The 20,554-nt window shown below is 39.8% G+C and overlaps 1 protein-coding gene across 7 annotated transcripts in view; it reads left to right on the plus strand.

Annotated features, from left to right (window-relative positions):
• The window catches only part of COL19A1 (collagen type XIX alpha 1 chain), a 1,277,374-nt gene that overhangs the window by 468,059 nt on the left and 788,761 nt on the right, over nt 1-20,554 (plus strand). The window lies entirely within an intron of this gene.

The following is a 20,554-nucleotide window of genomic DNA, read 5'->3' on the forward strand; positions in this document are numbered from 1 at the left end:
TTCAGATCTGATCGCTGCGGTGCGTTTTCGCACAGCAGGCGATCAGATACGAACTGCGCATGCATATGCACTACACTGGCGTGTCGCATGGCTGCAATGGGGATCACCGATCAGCGACGGGATTGTGCGAAGGATCCATTCACAGGGGCATGCACAAGGCGATTGATAGGAAGAGGCCATTTGTGGGTGGTAACTGACCGTTTTCAGGGAGTATCCAGGAAAATGCAGGCAGGGTCAAGCGTTTTCAGGGAGGGTGCCTGACATCAAATCTGGTCCCGAAAAGGGTGATTTGATTGCAGTCTCTGAGTAAGTCCTGGCCTTCGCAAAGACTGCACAAAATCAGTTTGTGCAGCTCTGCTACACATTAGAGATGAGCGCCTGAAATTTTTCGGGTTTTGTGTTTTGGTTTTGGGTTCGGTTCCGCGGCCGTGTTTTGGGTTCGAACGCGTTTTGGCAAAACCTCACCGAATTTTTTTTGTCGGATTCGGGTGTGTTTTGGATTCGGGTGTTTTTTTCAAAAAACCCTAAAAAACAGCTTAAATCATAGAATTTGGGGGTAATTTTGATCCCAAAGTATTATTAACCTCAAAAAACATAATTTACACTCATTTTCAGCCTATTCTGAACACATCACACCTCACAATATTATTTTTAGTCCTAAAATTTGCACCGAGGTCGCTGTGTGAGTAAGATAAGCGACCCTAGTGGCCGACACAAACACCGGGCCCATCTAGGAGTGGCACTGCAGTGTCACGCAGGATGTCCCTTCCAAAAAACCCTCCCCAAACAGCACATGACGCAAAGAAAAAAAGAGGCGCAATGAGGTAGCTGTGTGAGTAAGATTAGCGACCCTAGTGGCCGACACAAACACCGGGCCCATCTAGGAGTGGCACTGCAGTGTCACGCAGGATGGCCCTTCCAAAAAACCCTCCCCAAACAGCACATGACGCAAAGAAAAAAAGAGGTGCAATGAGGCGCAATAAAAAAACCACGGTTAGGTGGTATATATTATAATAATAATACAATTATGGATGGACGGACTGCCTGCCGAGTTCCGACACAGAGGTAGCCACAGCCGTGAACTACCGCACTGTACACTGGTTGATAAAGAGATAGTAGTATACTCGTAACAACTAGTATGACACTATGACGGTATAAAGAAAGAAAAAAAAATACCACGGTTAGGTGGTATATATTATAATAATAATACAATTATGGATGGACGGACTGCCTGCCGAGTGCCGACACAGAGGTAGCCACAGCCGTGAACTACCGCACTGTACACTGGTTGATAAAGAGATAGTAGTATACTCGTAACAACTAGTATGACACTATGACGACGGTATAAAGAATGGAAAAAAAACCACGGTTAGGTGGTATATATTATAATAATAATACAATTATGGATGGACGGACTGCCTGCCGACTGCCGACACAGAGGTAGCCACAGCCGTGAACTACCGCACTGTACACTGGTTGATAAAGAGATAGTAGTATACTCGTAACAACTAGTATGACACTATGACGACGGTATAAAGAATGGAAAAAAAACCACGGTTAGGTGGTATATATTATAATAATAATACAATTATGGATGGACGGACTGCCTGCCGACTGCCGACACAGAGGTAGCCACAGCCGTGAACTACCGCACTGTACACTGGTTGATAAAGAGATAGTAGTATACTCGTAACAACTAGTATGACACTATGACGACGGTATAAAGAATGGAAAAAAAACCACGGTTAGGTGGTATATATTATAATAATAATACAATTATGGATGGACGGACTGCCTGCCGACTGCCGACACAGAGGTAGCCACAGCCGTGAACTACCGCACTGTACACTGGTTGATAAAGAGATAGTAGTATACTCGTAACAACTAGTATGACACTATGACGGTATAAAGAAAGAAAAAAAAATACCACGGTTAGGTGGTATATATTATAATAATAATACAATTATGGATGGACGGACTGCCTGCCGACTGCCGACACAGAGGTAGCCACAGCCGTGAACTACCGCACTGTACACTGGTTGATAAAGAGATAGTAGTATACTCGTAACAACTAGTATGACACTATGACGGTATAAAGAAAGAAAAAAAAATACCACGGTTAGGTGGTATATATTATAATAATAATACAATTATGGATGGACGGACTGCCTGCCGAGTGCCGACACAGAGGTAGCCACAGCCGTGAACTACCGCACTGTACACTGGTTGATAAAGAGATAGTAGTATACTCGTAACAACTAGTATGACACTATGACGACGGTATAAAGAATGGAAAAAAAACCACGGTTAGGTGGTATATATTATAATAATAATACAATTATGGATGGACGGACTGCCTGCCGACTGCCGACACAGAGGTAGCCACAGCCGTGAACTACCGCACTGTACACTGGTTGATAAAGAGATAGTAGTATACTCGTAACAACTAGTATGACACTATGACGGTATAAAGAAAGAAAAAAAAATACCACGGTTAGGTGGTATATATTGTAATACAATTATGGATGGACGGACTGCCTGCCGAGTTCCGACTGCCGACACAGAGGTAGCCACAGCCGTGAACTACCGCACTGTACTGTGTCTGCTGCTAATATAGACTGGTTGATAAAGAGATAGTATACAATACATACAACAATATACTACTATACTGGTGGTCAGGCACTGGTCACCACTAGTCACACTGGCAGTGGCACTCCTGCAGCAAAAGTGTGCACTGTTTAATTTTAAATTAATATAATATTATGTACTCCTGGGGGCTCCTGCTATAACAACCTGCAGTGCTCCCCAGTCTCCCCCACAATTATTATAAGCTTTGCCTTTTATACATTGATGTGCAGCACACTGGGCTGAGCTGAGTGCACACAGACTGAGTCACACTGTGTGACTGGCTGCTGCTGTGTATCGTTTTTTTTCAGGCAGAGAACGGATATAGCAGAGAACGGATATATATTAAAATAAATAAAAGTTAACTAACAACAACTGCACTGGTCACTGTGGTAAACTCTGTCTGACTCTGCACAATCTCTCTCTCTCTTCTAATCTAATTTCTAATGGAGAGGACGCCAGCCACGTCCTCTCCCTATCAATCTCAATGCACGTGTGAAAATGGCGGCGACGCGCGGCTCCTTATATAGAATCCGAGTCTCGCGAGAATCCGACAGCGTCATGATGACGTTCGGGCGCGCTCGGGTTAACCGAGCAAGGCGGGAGGATCCGAGTCTGCTCGGACCCGTGAAAAAAACATGAAGTTCGTGCGGGTTCGGTTTCAGAGAAACCGAACCCGCTCATCTCTACTACACATGCGATCGCACACTTGCACAGCGAAAATACACTCCCCTGTAGGCGGCGACTGCAGGACTGCAAAAATCGCTGCCTAGCAATCATATCTGAATTAGGCCCATAGTTGGGTGGTCAAGTTCTTCATTATTAAAATACACATCAAATTTATCACATACAGTAATTCACTTCAGTACTAAACCCGATAGTTTTGTAATGGTTATAATTATGGATTTGCATATACCATAATGAGCAGTGTTGTATCCAGAACTTTGTGGGCCCCATAGCAACATATTGAAGGGGCACCTATCCCAATGCTTCTTGGGAGACATCTCTGCAGCAGTTGTTAATGTTATGCTCCATAATAGGGCCCTAGTTCATTTTCTCAATAACATTAGTGCCCTAGTTAATATTATGCTCCATAGTAGTGCATTTAGTTTATTTTATGAACTGTCGTATTTCACTAGTTTCCCTATGTCACATTGTAGGGCGGCAAGTACACATTATGCCACACAGTACCCTAAATTCACATTATGACATACAGTGTCCCCAGTTCATATAATGCCACATTACAGTGCTCCCTATTCATTCTGTGCCACATTACATTGTCCTCCCTGGTCAAATTATGTCACGTTCCAGTGCCTTAGTGTAATATTATGCCACACTACAGTGCTCCCATTTCATATTGTGCCACATTAAAGTGCTCCAGTTCTCATTATGCAACATTAAAGTGCCTTCCACATTACAATGAGCAGACCAAATTATGACATATTACAGTGGCTTCCAGTTCAAATGATGCCACATTACAGTGCCCCCTCACCATTATAACATCCACTACACACTCTATACAATACAGGCTAGGCAGTGGATCAGACCCATTTGCTTAGCAGGCAAATCTGGGAAATTGGTATGCAACTTTATAACCTGGGTCCAGGCCCCCTCTAAGCCTCTGAGCCCCATATCAGTAACACACTTTGCACCAATAACGTTAGTATGACAGGAAAGGCTCTGCCTCACCTGCCTCACCCCACCACATGTCACTCTTCTGCCCATGGTAATTACTGTAGATACTGCTGATCTCATGGTAAGTACTGTAGATTCTGCTGATATAATAAAACTCAAATAGCAATGTACATGAACAAAGTTTCTAAATTAATAAACAATAAAATATTTTTATAAAACCATAAAAAATGTGTACTGCTCGTAGTCAAAAACATTTAATAAAAAATAAATTAATATAAATTGCAATCTTATACACAATATGCTAGATACTGCTTTACTGGTGAGTTAAAAATCATCTAAAAAGCCTCAGAAGGATCCACCAATGGTATCAATTAACAGATGATAAAAATGCTCGTAGACTGGTCAGCCAATACGTTGTTAAATACTCATATGCAGTGCAGTGTAAATTTAGATTTCCCATAGTGGTGATCAGAATATCCAATAAGATGCCAGTGAATCAAATCAGCAGTGTCACATGGCTTTATATATAGCAGTAACCTACACAAAAATTAATTTCAGCCAAAATGTTTAGATTCTTGACAGAGACATGACTCTGTATTCTCTGTGGTATACCTTTGAGGTTCATTAACATTTGTACTAGAATTTAAATTACACTGCATGTAAGTATAATTTGATTTATGCATAGGAAGGAACCTTTGTCTTATGCCAGGATAGAGACGCAGCATGCAAGGAGCCTGTGCTATCTTAAGCTTTTACAAGGCTGTGCTATTGGCTCCTTTACAGCAGGCATGCTGTGCTATCAGCAGTATTACTGTAGGTAGTTATACTACTGATATTTCCTGGTTATTTAACTCGAGTTCTGACCCAATATTTTTTTTTATTCTTTGTTGTGACCTTTTGATCTTTCCTGTGTATGACTTCAGCTAGTTTATTGACCTTCCTTATCTGATTTATTGGTCAGATCTGCTTAGCAGTGTTAATTTTTTCCATGAAGATTTTGACTTAAAGTATTTGTCAACTACAGTTTATTTCAGGTCTAAAATTAGACTGAAAACTGACATCCACAATCTAAATCTCAACTAAAACAAAGCAAAAAAGTGAATAAAACTACATTTAAAATCCTTGTCAAAAATTACCACTGGAAGTAGGGTTTTAAAGAACAATTTATTTGCAGAAAATAAATATGACCTGCTGTGAAGGAAATAAGAATGTGTATTGCATTTGTTTGTTCTAACAAACTTAAGGCATTAATTTGTATATGATAAATGGGAACACAATGGTAAGTCAAAATCACTATGTAACACATTCTCAGCCTACTGAGGCTAGATTACTAAACACCTAGTTAAAGGTATGCAAACTTCTCAAGGGAATTTTAGAGAAATTCTCTTAAGCAAAATTCATTACAGTATAGTTCATCTGTTTGACAAAGTTAAGACTAAAACATTGACTAAACTTAGACTAAAATGAAAACTGATAACCACTGACTTAATCTTAACTAAAAGAAGCAAAAAAAAAAGATTAAAATGTGACTTTAAACCAACTACAATTCTAAGTAAGTTACTAAGACTAAAGCTAATTCGAAAATCCTTGTCAAAATGAACACTGTTGCTGAGGCCAAGAAGGCCTCCATCTTCTGAATAGGCATTCTACACTGCCACAATGTTATGCCATGCTAATCTGGAATTAGTTTATTGTAGATGTTGATGCCTCAGATGTTGGGTCAGGAACCATCTTATCTCGAGTCCAGTCTGTGGATAATTCTCTTCATCCCTATTAATTAATTTCTCTAAAGATAGTATTGTCATTGATAAATTATTATTTAAGCAACACGGAACTCCTAGCTGTCAAGTTAGCATTTGAAGAATGGGAACACTGGCCAGAAGTTGTGAAACACAAGATTTTGGTCTATATTAATCAAAAGAACCTCCAATATATCAGCTCCAATTAGAATTTAGATACCTCACAAGTCCGGTGATCATTTTTTTCAAGATTTGATTTTGATATTATCTACAGACTTGGTTCAAAAAACCTTAAGGCAGCTACTGTAATTAATTCCAACCTTTTCTCCCCTCTCATCCTAATTCCTTACCTAAATTTCCTATCATTCCATCACATAAGATTGTGGCAGATCTCTCTCAAGATTTGTCCAGCAAGATAAAAGCAGCACAACATACTGCTCTACCTGAGACACTATCTCATTAAATTGTTTTGTTCCTAAAAACACTATCCTCCAATTCTTAAAGAAGCCCATAAATCCAGAATCACTGTACATCCAAAACATTGAAAATCCTCCTTTGTGGAGGTCAAAGTGAGAGGAGTGCATATCCTCCAACATGTGAGTTACCGGTCAGCCGGTTGAGTTATCTGCCTAATTACCCCACTCCAACATCTAAAGAGGGGGAAGAGGCCACCAGATGTCGCTTTTTACAATCACCACTGAGCATGCGTGTGGTCTCCCGTAAAATACAATACTGAAATATATAATAAGGACTACTTTACTAAGGCGTCTCATTACGCTGCATACAGTAAATACTCATTACGCTGCATTATTTAATACAGTATATACGATACAGACACAGATAGTACAGCATACAGTATATGATCCATCTACAGTACTTTATGGATATGTGAGCGTCCAAGTCCCGCAGACAAAACAACAGAAAACCAGTAGTGTACACTGTCGCAAATGGACGTGTTAGAAGTTCACTATTGCCTCTTGAGATTAGGAATTTTGTACAGTATGTTAGCGTCCTAATCCCGTAGTCATTACAGCATAATCAAAACCAATGGATTTATTCATCTGTCTGTGGCGAAGTGGTGAAGTGTTCCGCTTCCTACACTCAGAGTCCTGAGTTCGATTCCTAAAGTACAAATGCATGTTAGTTTTTTCCAGACACTTTATTATTTTTTTTATTCACATAAACCAGGGCAAAGCTGCATGAGCGGTTCTACTGTTAAGGTTCTATGCACCGTACAGTACACATACAATTCTGTAGCTGGGCAGACTCAATAGAAATGGCTACCACCTATGACTCCTTGCCACACAGAGGCCCTAGGCTACGGAGCAAGTAACAGTCCAGATTTTACAGGCTATAGGGCAATGCTGAAGGAGCGTCACAATCATCTAGCTAAAATACACAGGGGCGATAGGGATAAGCTAGGTCTGCACATTACGGTACACCGGACTCAATCGCATAGAACACTGGCAAAATGACCATTACCCCTGAACCCCCACCTCGTGGCAGGCAGCGATGGCTACGGGGCAATGCTGAAGGAGCGTCACAATCCCCTAGCCAAAATACACAGGGGCGATAGAGATAAGCGAGGTCTATGCACATTACGTTGCACCGGGCTCGATCGCATAGCAAACTGACAAAACACAAGTTTTACATAAAGCAGGGCAAAGCTGCAGGAGAGTTTCTACTGTCAAGGTTCTATGCACTTTACGGTACACATACAATTCTATAGCAGGGCAAACTCAATTGAAATGGCTACCGCCTGTGACTCCTAGCTCCATGGAGGCACTCGGCTATGGAGCAAGTAACAGCACAGATTTGAAGCAATGCTGAAGGAGCATCAGAATACCCTAACTAAAATACACAGGGGTGATAGGGATAAGCGAGGTCAATGCACATAACGATACACCGCAAAGTACCCCATGGTTTTGATTATGCCTTTTCTTTGAACACGGTATTTTCCACTGCCTCGCCCTACCCCATCCCACTTTCCCCTTCCCCCCTGGGAGCCTGCAAAGTACATGCAGTAGACAGGGAGGGAGTTCCAATCAGGTTACAAGACATGTGCAACAGTATACTACTGTATGTAGGAAAATCCTCCACCTACTCTGATTTATGTGAAACCTGTGTGCACCCTTTCATTGAATGTATAACAAAGAAAAAAAAATAATAAAGTGAATGTCACGGGAACATAGAAAAAAAAGGTTGGCACTTTGGGACTCTCAGCGTGGGAGGTGGGAGCCTTCATCGCTAGGTTGGTATGGAAGGGGAGACAATTAGCTACCGGAGGGTATTAACCCCAAGTTTCTGTGACCCCCACAAGGCTCATGGCAAGCGTCGGAACCCATGGTGGGTCTGAATTAACGGGCCCATTATAGTCTATGGGAAAATGGGTCCACTTTGCATACTGATATCTCTGGTTCTGGGTGTCCCAGAGACTCAGGACTGGTACCATACAAAAGAGGAGACTCTTGGCTTTCGGGGCAGACCAACCACTAGTTTATGTGACACTGAAAAAGGAAACGGGAAGCAACCGTGTTTTGGGTCCCCTCCAGTTGTCCGCTAGCTTGCACAGGATACAGGGTTTCTGGCTAGATAGGAAATACTGGGGCAGATGTATTAACCTGGAGAAGGCATAAGGAAGTGATAAACCAGTTATATGTGCAAGGTGATAAAGGCGCCAGCCAATCAGATCCTAACTGTTAATTTACATATTGGAGCTGATTGGCTAGTGCCCTTATCACCTTGCACATATCACTGGTTTATCACTTCCTTATGCCTTCTCCAGGTTAATACATCTGCCCCACTGTACAGAAATGCTAAGCATGGTAATTTGACATCCAGGAACATAGGGAGGAGTTTTTATCTCTCTCCATTATACTTAGAAAAATTACACTTGCCACTGTACGTTACAAGCTGTTCGTGCTAATTAGTACACTAGTAGTACATACTGTACAGAGATACTAAGGATAGTGATTTGGCATCCACGAACTTAGGGAGGAGCTTTAATCTCTCTCCATTGTAATCTTTCTAAGTATAATGGAGAGAGATAAAAGCTCCTCCCTAAGTTCCTGGGTGCCAAATTACAGTCTTTAGTATCTCTGTATTCTATGTTCTACTAGTGTACTAATTAGCATGAACAGCTTGTAACGTACAGTGGCAAGTTTAATATTTCTATGTATAATGGAGAGAGATAAAAGCTCCTCTGAAAGTTCCTAGATGCCAAATCACCGTTCTTAGTATCTCTGTACAGTATGTTCTACTAGTGTACTAATTAGCACAAACGGCTATTAATGGAATGCCAAATCACCGAACTTAGTATCTCTGTACAGTATGTCCTATTAGGGTACTAATTAGCATGAACAGCTTGTAACGTACATGGCGGGTTTAAAATTTCTATGTATAATGGAGAGAGATAAAAGCTCCTCAGTAAGTTCCTGGATGCCAAATCACCGTACTTAGTATCTCTGTACAGTATGTTCTATTAGGGTACTAATTAGCTGTTCGTGCTAACTAGTACCCTAATAGAAAATACTATACAGAGATACTAAAGACGGTGATTTGGCAACCAGGAATTTACGGAGGAGAAAGATCAAACCTGCCACTGTATGTTACAAGCTGCTCGTGCTAATTAGTACACTAGAAGAACATGCTGTACAGAGATACTACGGACAGTGATTTGGCATCCATGAACTTAGGAAGGAGCTTTTATCTCTCTCCATTATACTTAGAAAAATTACAATGGAGAGAGATAAAAGCTCCTCCCTAAGTTCCTGGATGCCAAATCATTGTACTTAGTATCTATGTACAGTATGTTCTACTAGTGTACTAATTAGCACGAACAGCATGTAACACACAGTGGCAATGTTAATCTTTCTATGTATAATATTGAGAGATAAAAGCTTCTCCCTAAGTTCCTGGTTGCCAAATCACCAAACTTAGTATCTCTGCATAGTATTTTCTATTAGGGTACTAATTAGCACAAACAGCTAATTAGTACCCTAATAGTACATACTGTACAGAGATACTAAGTACGGGGATTTGGCATCCAGGAACTTACTGAGGAGCTTTTATCTCTCTCCATTATACATAGAAAGATTAAACTTGCCGCTGTACGTTACAAGCTGTTTGTGCTAATTAGTACACTAGTAAAACATACTGTACAGAGATACTAAGTATGGTGATTTTGTATCCAGGAACTTATTGAGGAGCTTTTATCTCTCTCCATTATACATAGAAAGATTAAACTTGCCACTCTACGTTACAAGCTGTTCGTGCTAATTAGTACACTAGTAGAACATAGAGTACAGAGATACTAAGGACAGTAATTTGGCATCCAGAAATTTAGGGAGGAGCTTTTATCTCTCTCCATTATACTTAGATAGATTACAATGGAGAGATTAAAGCTCCTCCCTAAATTCATGGATGCCAAATCACTGTACTTAGTATCTCTGTACAGTATGTTCTACTAGTGTACTAATTAGCACGAACAGCTTGTAACGTACAGTGGCAATTTTAATCTTTCTATGTATAATATAGAGAGATAAAAGCTCCTCCCTAAGTTCATGGTTGCCAAATCACCATCCTTAGTATCTCTGCATAGTATTTTCTATTAGGGTACTAATTAGCACAAACAGCTAATTGGTACCCTAATAGAACATACTGTACAGAGATACTAAGTATGGTGATTTTGTATCCAGAAACTTATTGAGGAGCTTTTATCTCTCTCCATTATACATAGAACGATTAAACTTGCCACTCTACGTTACAAGCTGTTCGTACTAATTAGTACACTAGTAGAACATAGAGTACAGAGATACGAAGGACAGTAATTTGGCATCCAGGAATTTAGGGAGGAGCTTTTATCTCTCTCCATTATACTTAGATAGATTACAATGGAGAGATTAAAGCTCCTCCCTAAATTCATGGATGCCAAATCACTGTACTTAGTATCTCTGTACAGTATGTTCTACTAGTGTACTAATTAGCACGAACAGCTTGTAACGTACAGTGGCAATTTTAATCTTTCTATGTATAATATAGAGAGATAAAAGCTCCTCCCTAAGTTCCTGGTTGCCAAATCACCATCCTTAGTATCTTTGCATAGTATTTTCTATTAGGGTACTAATTAGCACAAACAGCTAATTAGTACACTAGTAGAACATAGAGTACAGAGATACTAAGGACAGTAATTTGGCATCCAGGAATTTAGGGAGGAGCTTTTATCTCTCTCCATTATACTTAGATAGATTACAATGGAGAGATTAAAGCTCCTCCCTAAATTCGTGGATGCCAAATCACTGTACTTAGTATCTCTGTACAGTATGTTCTACTAGTGTACTAATTAGCACGAACAGCTTGTAACGTACAGTGGCAATTTTAATCTTTCTATGTATAATATAGAGAGATAAAAGCTCCTCCCTAAGTTCATGGTTGCCAAATCACCATCCTTAGTATCTTTGCATAGTATTTTCTATTAGGGTACTAATTAGCACAAACAGCTTGTAACGTACAGTGGCAATTTTAATCTTTCTATGTATAATATAGAGAGATAAAAGCTCCTCCCTAAGTTCCTGGTTGCCAAATCACCATCCTTAGTATCTCTGCATAGTATTTTCTATTAGGGTACTAATTAGCACAAACAGCTGATTGGTACCCTAATAGAACATACTGTACAGAGATACTAAGTATGGTGATTTTGTATCCAGGAACTTATTGAGGAGCTTTTATCTCTCTCCATTATACATAGAAAGATTAAACTTGCCGCTGTACGTTACAAGCTGTTCATGCTAATTAGTACCCTAATAGAACATACTGTACAGAGATACGAAGTATGGTGATTTGGCATTCAGTTAAAAGCTGTTCGTGCTAAGTAGTATACTAGTAGAACATACTGTACAGAGATACTAAGAATGGTGATTTGGCATCTGGGAACTTCCAGAGGAGCTTTTATCTCTCTCCATTTTACATAGAAAGATTAAACTTGCCGCTGTACTTTACAAGCTGTCCGTGCTAATTAGTACCCTAATAGAAAATACTATACAGAGATACTAAAGACGGTAATTTGGCACCCAGGAATTTAGGGAGGAGCTTTTATCTCTCTCCATTATACTTAGAAAGATTACAATGGAGAGAGATAAAAGCTCCTCCCTAAGTTCGTGGATGCCAAATCACTGTCCTTAGTATCTCTGTACAGTATGTTCTACTAGTGTACTAATTAGCACAAACAGCTTGTAACGTACAGTGGCAAGTGTAATTTTTCTAAGTATAATGGAGTGAGATAAAAAATCCTCCCTATGTTCCTGGATGTCAAATTACCATGCTTAGCATTTCTGTACAGTATTTCCTATCTAGCCAGAAACCCTGTATCCTGTGCAAGCTAGGCGGACAACTGGAGGGGACCCGAAACACGGTTGCTTCCCGTTTCCCTTCCCAGTGTCACATAAACTAGTGGTTGGTCTGCCCCGAAAGCCAAGAGTCTCCTCTTTTGTATGGTACAAGTCCTGAGTCTCTGGTACACCCAGAACTAGAGATATCAGTACGCAAAGTGGACCCATTTTCCCATAGACTATAATGGGACCGTTAATTCAGACCCACCATAGGTTCCGACGCTTGCCATGAGCCTTGTGGGGGTCACAGAAACTTGGGGTTGGTACCCTCCGGTAGCTAATTGTCTCCCCTTCCATACCAACCTTGTGATGAAGGCTCCCACCTCCCATACTGAGAGTCACAAAGTGCCAACCTTTTTTTTTCTATGTTCCCGTGACATTCACTTTATTATTTTTTTTCTTTGTTGTACATTCAATGAAAGGGTGCACACAGGTTTCACATAAATCAAAGTAAATCTGCAGCAGCGATTCATTCCGCTATATACAAATACACAGCGGTAATGAGTATAAATTAGTGTATTCCAACGCAACTAACTGAGCAACACAGTACTGTAGATCGTCAGCATTTGTGTATTGTACCTGACCTGAACTCCCTCCCTGTCCACTGCATGACCTGTGCGGGCTCCCAGGGGGGAAGGGCGATGGGGGCAGGGAGAGGCAGTTGAAAACACTGTGCTTTTGAAATACAAGTATTAACGTCCGAGTCCCCTAAGGCATAAACCAACACCAATGGGAAGGAAGTGCCAACCTTTTTTTTAATGTGTTCCTGTAACATTCACTTTATTATTATTATTTTTCTTTGTTATACATTCAATGGACGGGTGCACACAGGTTGCACATAAATCAGAGTGGGCGGTGGATTTTCCTACATACAGTAGTATACTGTTGCACATGTCTTGTAACTTGATCGGAACTCCCTCCCTGTCTACTGCATGTACTTTGCAGGCTCCCAGGGGGGGAAGGGGAAAGTGGGATGGGGGTAGGGTGAGGCAGTGGAAAATACCGTGTTCAAAGAAAAGGCATAATCAAAACCATGGGGAACTTTGCGGTGTATCGTTATGCGCAAAGACCTCACTTATCCCTATCACCCCTGTGTATTTTAGCTAGGGGATTCTGACGCTCCTTCAGCATTGCCCCGTGACCTACCAAATCTGTGCTGTTACTTGCTCCATAGCCGAGGGCTTCCATTGGGCGAGGAGTCACAGGCGGTAGCCATTTCAATTGAGTCTGCCCTGCTACAGAATTGTATGTATACCATATGGTGCATAGACCCTAAACAGTACAACTGCTCCTGCAGCTTTGCCCTAGTTTATGTGAATAACTCCCTCCCTGTCTACTGCATGACATGTGCAGGATCCCAGGGGGGAAGGGCGATGGGCAAGCAGGAGGCGGTGGAAAATACTGTGCTTTTGAAATGCAAGTACTGTATGAGTCTGAGTCCCCAGTAGCCTCCTGCTAGCCCATCGCCCTTCCCCCCTGGGAGCCTGCACAGATCATGCAGTGGACAGGGAGGGAATTCAGTCCTGTGCAATACACAAACGCCGAAGATCTACTGTACTGTTTTGCTCACTCAGAATACACTCATTTCTACTCATTACCGCTGTGTAGATGCATTTAGCGTAAAGAATCGCTCCTGCAGATCTACTCTGATTTATATGAAACTTGTGTGCATCCTTCCATTGGATGTATTAGAGAGAAAAAAAAATATTAAAGTGAATGTCACGGGAACACATAAAAAAAAAAGGTTGGCACTTCCTTCCCATTGGTGTTGGTTTATGCCGTAGGGGACTCGGACACTCATATAATTGCATTTCAAAGGCACGGTATTTTCCATCGTCTCCCCCTACCTCCATCGCCCTTCCCCCCTGGGAGCTTGTACAGATCATGCAGTAGACAGGGAGGGAATTCAGGTCCTGTGTAATACACAAACGCCGAAGATCTACTGTACTGTTTTGCTCAATTTGTTGCGTCAGAATACACTCATTTCTACTCATTGCCACTGTGTAGTTGCATTTAGCGTAAAGAATTGCTCCTGCAGATGTACTCTGATTTATATGTAACTTGTGTGCACCTTTCCATTGACTGTCTTACAATGAAAATAAAATAATACAGTGTATTATTACAATAAAAAAAAAGAAGGCACATCAGGTCTCGAACCCTGGACCCTCAGCGTGGGAGGTGGGAGCCTTCACCCCTAGCCCACGATGCCTCATGAGAGATTCCCAATTTCATGTGTAAAAGTACTGCAAACAGCGCCCCATTGGTGTTGGTTTATGCCTTAGAGGACTCGGACACTCGCATTTGTAAAGCACGGTATTTTCCACCGCCTCCTGCTAGCCCTCCATTCCCATTATGCCTTAGGGAACTCAGACACTCATGTATTTTAAAAGCACGGTGTTTATACATTGTACTGTACATTCTTCCTTTTACACAATTAGTTGCGTCTCCATACACATACAGTACTCTACAGTAGGTCACCATCTTTTTCCACCGCCTCCCGTTACGCCTACAGTATTAACATTACAGTCGTCACTGACCAATTGCCAGAGCTGTACAGGTAGATCAATCCGCCGCTATACTGTACGATCGAAAGTACTGGATTAGTGGAGCATTAGCCACCCAGTGGTGGAGATGTGTAATGCATGCTGAGTATCTAGATCGCCTCAACGCGCCTGCCTGTGATTAAACTCAGCTATCGCCTTAGCGTGACTAAACGGACGTCTAGGCAGAGAATCGGTCAAGACAAAGGTGGCTACATCTGTACTTATTCAGATTGGTTAAACAGACTCCTGTGCCCACATGTCTCCTGTTTCTGAGGCATACATTACAAGTGAGATTCATGGTCAACCCTTCAAAACTATTTATAGGCATTGGTAAAAATGACCCTATGTCCAGATTACTATCTTTTCAGAAATGGACACACTTGTACAAAGCTACATATGTACGAAGCTTACATATTTAATGAAGCACCTGTGCACTTTGAATCAGTGATGCAATTTGATGTATGTAACACCCACTCTTCTCAACCCCATCCCCCATGCACTTTGAACAGTCCCTGTCATTTAAGACTAACAGAAACTGCCAATGCTGATCCTGAATGGGAAGACCACTGTCACTTGAGTTGGCACTTCTTTCTGGTTTCCATTTCTCTCATAGTAACTAGGAGGGACCACACATTATCACTACTTGTGTGGAGTATAGACAAGAGATAGGTGCAACAGTGGAATTACCTTGTGTACAGCTCTTGGAGTGAGTGGAGGATGTACTCTCTTGGTAAACGCTAATCATACAGCATTATTAGGACTGTGTAATTTCAATGAGAGAGATGTGATGGTATTGGTGGTTGGGAATAAAAATGCAGCATTACAGCTACAGTGTGACTCTATTCATGTAATCCTAATTTGACGAAGACATCATATAGGATTTATTTAAGGTGCTTTGTTTACTGCATGTTTAAATTACTTTCTGTGATACGCTGAAGTAATGGAGAACACTTTAAATTGAAACATGTGAGACATACAGTATGAAGCAAAAGGACATACTTTGTTACTGCTATGTTTGTTGTTGATGTACAGTAATTTCAAAATGATTAGGTGCCTATATCCAAGTTTAGTAGAATTTTTATTTTATTTGAGATCTGTTCTACATGCTGATATATCTAACATTACATGTTTTTGTGCCAATTGCATGAGCTCCGATCAGTTTTGTTATCCCTTATGTAACCTAACCCCCGTTATATGAATGTTACAATCAAGTATAACTGCTAACACTGATGTAATCTAATGTACTGTATGAAAGGAGACAAGTCTCATAGTGTAAGGCAATAAGCTCAGCTGTTTGCAGCTGTTGTCCCGCAGTTGATAAGTGTAACACCAGCAAGTGAAATGTAACATTTTATACAGCTCTGCAATAATGAGATGGGTATCAAGTATTCACAAGAAATTCGGAAAAACGTTGTACTTGACATAACAATAGTGCATGGTGCCTAGAACCCACAAAGAGAGTGTATGTCATTTATAAGTAATGTACTGTATAGAATAAAACAGAAGTAAAATGTGACCTTGTTTTGTTATTATGTGATAATAAGTGTTTATTTCCCAATGTCTTTGTTTAGTGAGTGAAAATAAGATTTATAGTAGAACCTGTTGAACATCATTTATAGATACCTCAATGCTGTGGTTTTTTGGCTTGAAAATGATGGCTTCCACCTCTGTGGTTTTCATCTCAGGCAGTATGAAATTACTGTGTAGCACACTTAAATCCACAGAGACTTTTTAATCTGCCAGATCACGACAGCTGCCAGCATGCTCCATTAAAAGAGCAAATGCTACTCCTCCACAGAAAAAGCTAAAGAGGCAATATTAAGTGTGCATTGCAAGCTGAGACAATTATCTTGCCTATTAGGACTGTGCACCATCTTTCTCCACCCACTCACTGTTCTATCCTCAATGTCTTATCACTCTTTAATAGTTGCAAGTACCAAGCAACTTACAAGAGGTGAGTAAGCTTATAACAGGGTGGGTTATTGGGCGTAATTCAGAGTTGCTTGCAGCAGCAAGTTTGTTAGCAGTTGGGCAAAACCATGTGCCCTGCAGGGGGGGGGGGCAGATACAACATGCAGAGAGAGTAAGATTTGGGTGGGTTATTTTGTTTCTGTGCAAGGTAAATACTGGCTGCTTTATTTTTAGACTGCAATTTAGATTTCAGTTTGAATACACCCCACCCAAATCTAACTCTCTCTGCACAAGTTATATCTGCCCCCCCCCCCCTGCAGTGCACATGGGGGCTAATTCCAAGTTGATCGCAGCAGGAATTTTGGTTGCAGTTGGGCAAAACCATGTGCACTGCAGGGGGGCAAATTTAACATGTGCAGAGAGAGTTAGATTTGGGTGTGGTGAGTTAAATCTGCAAACTAAATTGCAGTGTAAAAATAAAGCAGCCAGTATTTACCCTGCACAGAAATAAAATAACCCACCCAAATCTAACTCTCTCTGCAAATGTTATATCTGCCACACCTGCAGTGCACATGGTTTTGCCCAATTGCTAACTTTCTTGCTGCTGCGATCAACTCAGAATTACCCCCATGGTGTTGCCCAACTGCTAACAAATTTGCTGCTTTGATCAACTCAGAATTAGGCCCATTGTCATTTGTTTGGGCGTATTTATTATCATTTGTGGCCAGTAAAGATTCCTTATCACAGCAGATTGTGACAATAAGGAATCTTTATTCACTCAAATTTACTATTAGTAAGTCAACAGGACAGGAGCTCCTATAGGAGCTTGTCTCACTTATCAGTGAGATGTAATGTGATTGCATTGCAATCACATTACTTCCTCCTTTGCCACATCAGCTGTGCTACTGTGCATGCACCAAAAGGTCCTTCTCCTGAAAATAATTGTAAAAGGCAGCCCATAGGCTACAATAGACTTTCGTCATCTGAAGATAACTGCTGGGGCAAAACCTATTGGGACTGGGCCGCTTTCAGAAATGGAGGGACTACGGCAAATATTATTCTGCTGTGGTCCTGCCTTCATACATCCGGTGGATACTTAATATTTGCTGGTATCTCCCAAAAATGGGTGTTTTGGGGGAATATGCCACAATATATTTTAATATATAGGCTTCTAATTAAGTAGAGTTCATAGCCCTCATTTCTATACAAGTTGTTGGTTTTAGATGCCATTCCTATCCTATATAATTTTGGGTTAATATATTCCACCAGTTGTTTAATAAACCTATAGAACTTATGGTAAGCTCTTCAATTTAAGCAGCCTCTATTCCCCAAAGAGCTACCGCATGTATATTCACAGGTACTACATTGCTCTAAGGTTGTGTGCAATAGTGTATCTTTATATTACCAAGCTGGTGTATATGAAGGATATACTGATGACTAGTACCTTACACACATAGAGCAAATACTGTATATCAAAGATTAACTAAACCTACAAAATATTCAGGTGTAATCCAAAATAATAACATGCAGCAAACAAAATAACAGGAGTCACAATCATGGTAAATACAGCAGTCAAGAGCAGGGTGAAAAATCTGAATGGATACAGAGTGAATGCCCTATGCCAGCTAATGCTATATAACAGGCACTGATCATTGAGCCGCTGACCTCATTATACTGATACTATGGTACTTTTTAGAAACACAGATACTGATTTACAAGTATGCTATGCAAATTAAAACAGAAAAGGTGCTCTAGCTTGAATTAAAAAATATATATGTGTGTGTGTATGATACATACCTGATAACATAGCCATGATTTGGAGTTAAGAAAATTTAGTAAAAATCAACAATATTTTCATTTGTTTAATTTGTTCAATTGTTCCTGGTGCATGAGAATGCTAACCATAGCTTATCCTTCTGTAAAGACTATGGGGGAGATTTCTCACGCCTTGGAGAGAGAAAAAGTGTAGAAGTTGCCTAAAGCAACTAAAGAGCTTCTGTCATTTCAAATAAATTGCTTTTGGCAACTTCTCCACAATATCTCTTGCCAAGGTTTGATACATCTCACCCCTATGAGTGAATTTAGGGATCCATGTTTGTCTCCTTTCTGTGTTTCAGCACTCCCAAAATATTACACTCCTTACACACACACACACACACACACACACACACACACACACACACACACACACACACACACCTGCATACATGTACACACATCCAATTTTATGTCTGGTGTCCGCTACAATGAAGAGAGGCTTTCAAGGTATTTTATTACCAGCACACATTCCTCCTTTAGTTTGACGGTTTAGCTCTGGGAATAATGCACTCCCTGTGGTAAATTATATGGATATTACAAGTTACAAAGCTTTATGTGCCCATAAAAAGGCTTTTTTTTTTATAAATACTGTAAATTTATAGATCTCACAGTTGATTTAAACTATCTAATAATTTACAGAATTGCAATACTGAAAACACATAGATTATGACATCAGAAGTCACTGATAATAAGCAACTCATAATTCATATAGCTATTACTTAAGTTAGTCTACACATGTACAATAGTCTCATATAGAAAGGGATTAAGTAAAATAGTGCAATCTAGAGAACTCAAGTAAATGACCTGTGCAAGGGGACTTATTGATATAAGATTCAAGTCCCTTTTATTTCATATGTCTGATGTTTACATACACACACATAAATAAGTGTCCTTCACTCACTAGATTTTGCAAGCTCAGCAATTAAATTGTTTTCCAAACCACACACATTGCAGTGCCGTATCAGTTCTTTAAAGTAATAAAACTGGTTGCGTGTGGCAAAGCATGCATTAAGCATAAAGTCTTGCTGTATGAATAAATTAGGACAAAGTTATCTATGGCTTTGTAGATTAATATCAAATCTCCAAGAATTTTTGAGGGATAATGGTAAATTGTAATCTAACTCTGGCCAATTTAAAAAAATAGTAGTTAATTTGTCATAATTTCTAATTTTCATTATCAGTTTCTCAAACTGAAGATCAAAAATGTAATGTATCTGTATGATATTACGTTTGCCATTTGTAATCATTTTAAGACATTTATGCAATGTTTTTAATTAGTATCTCTCATTTCTCTGCATGCTAAAATATATTACTACCATGCATTTTATATTATCTTGTTTGTTACACATGTATAATTAAGTAAGCATTACCAACTCACCTGTGTAATTTATTGCACAATGCATAATACAGTTTCTGAGGCTGATTTCGCAGTGGTATGTTCTTTACCTGGTATAAATTACTTCAGAAACTTCCAAAGTTACATTTCAAGATAAAAAAATTAAAGCAACTCTCTTATGAGAACCTATTAATATAATGACAATTAGTGTACAGCAGTATACAGTATATATGTGTGTGCATATAATATTTTTCTTACTACGGTATGCTTCACATAATTTCATAAATTGGTATTGCTTTGTTGTTATAGTTACAAAATTGTAATATTGAAATATATATATTTTTTTAATATATTTAATATTTATATAATTGTTATATTTAATATTTCTAAAAAAAATACTGGTTTAACAATTCTGACTCCTGTGAGCTATCTTCAGTCATTTTAAATTAATCTACAAATGTCACTAATGTTATAAATAAAATAAACACATGAGAAAAACGTATTTGCTTTTACTTTTAAGTGTTTGCAGATGAACAAGGCAACTTAAATTTCCAATTTACC

This window comes from Pseudophryne corroboree, chromosome 4 (assembly GCF_028390025.1).
Source record: "Pseudophryne corroboree isolate aPseCor3 chromosome 4, aPseCor3.hap2, whole genome shotgun sequence".
NCBI lineage: Eukaryota > Metazoa > Chordata > Amphibia > Anura > Myobatrachidae > Pseudophryne > Pseudophryne corroboree.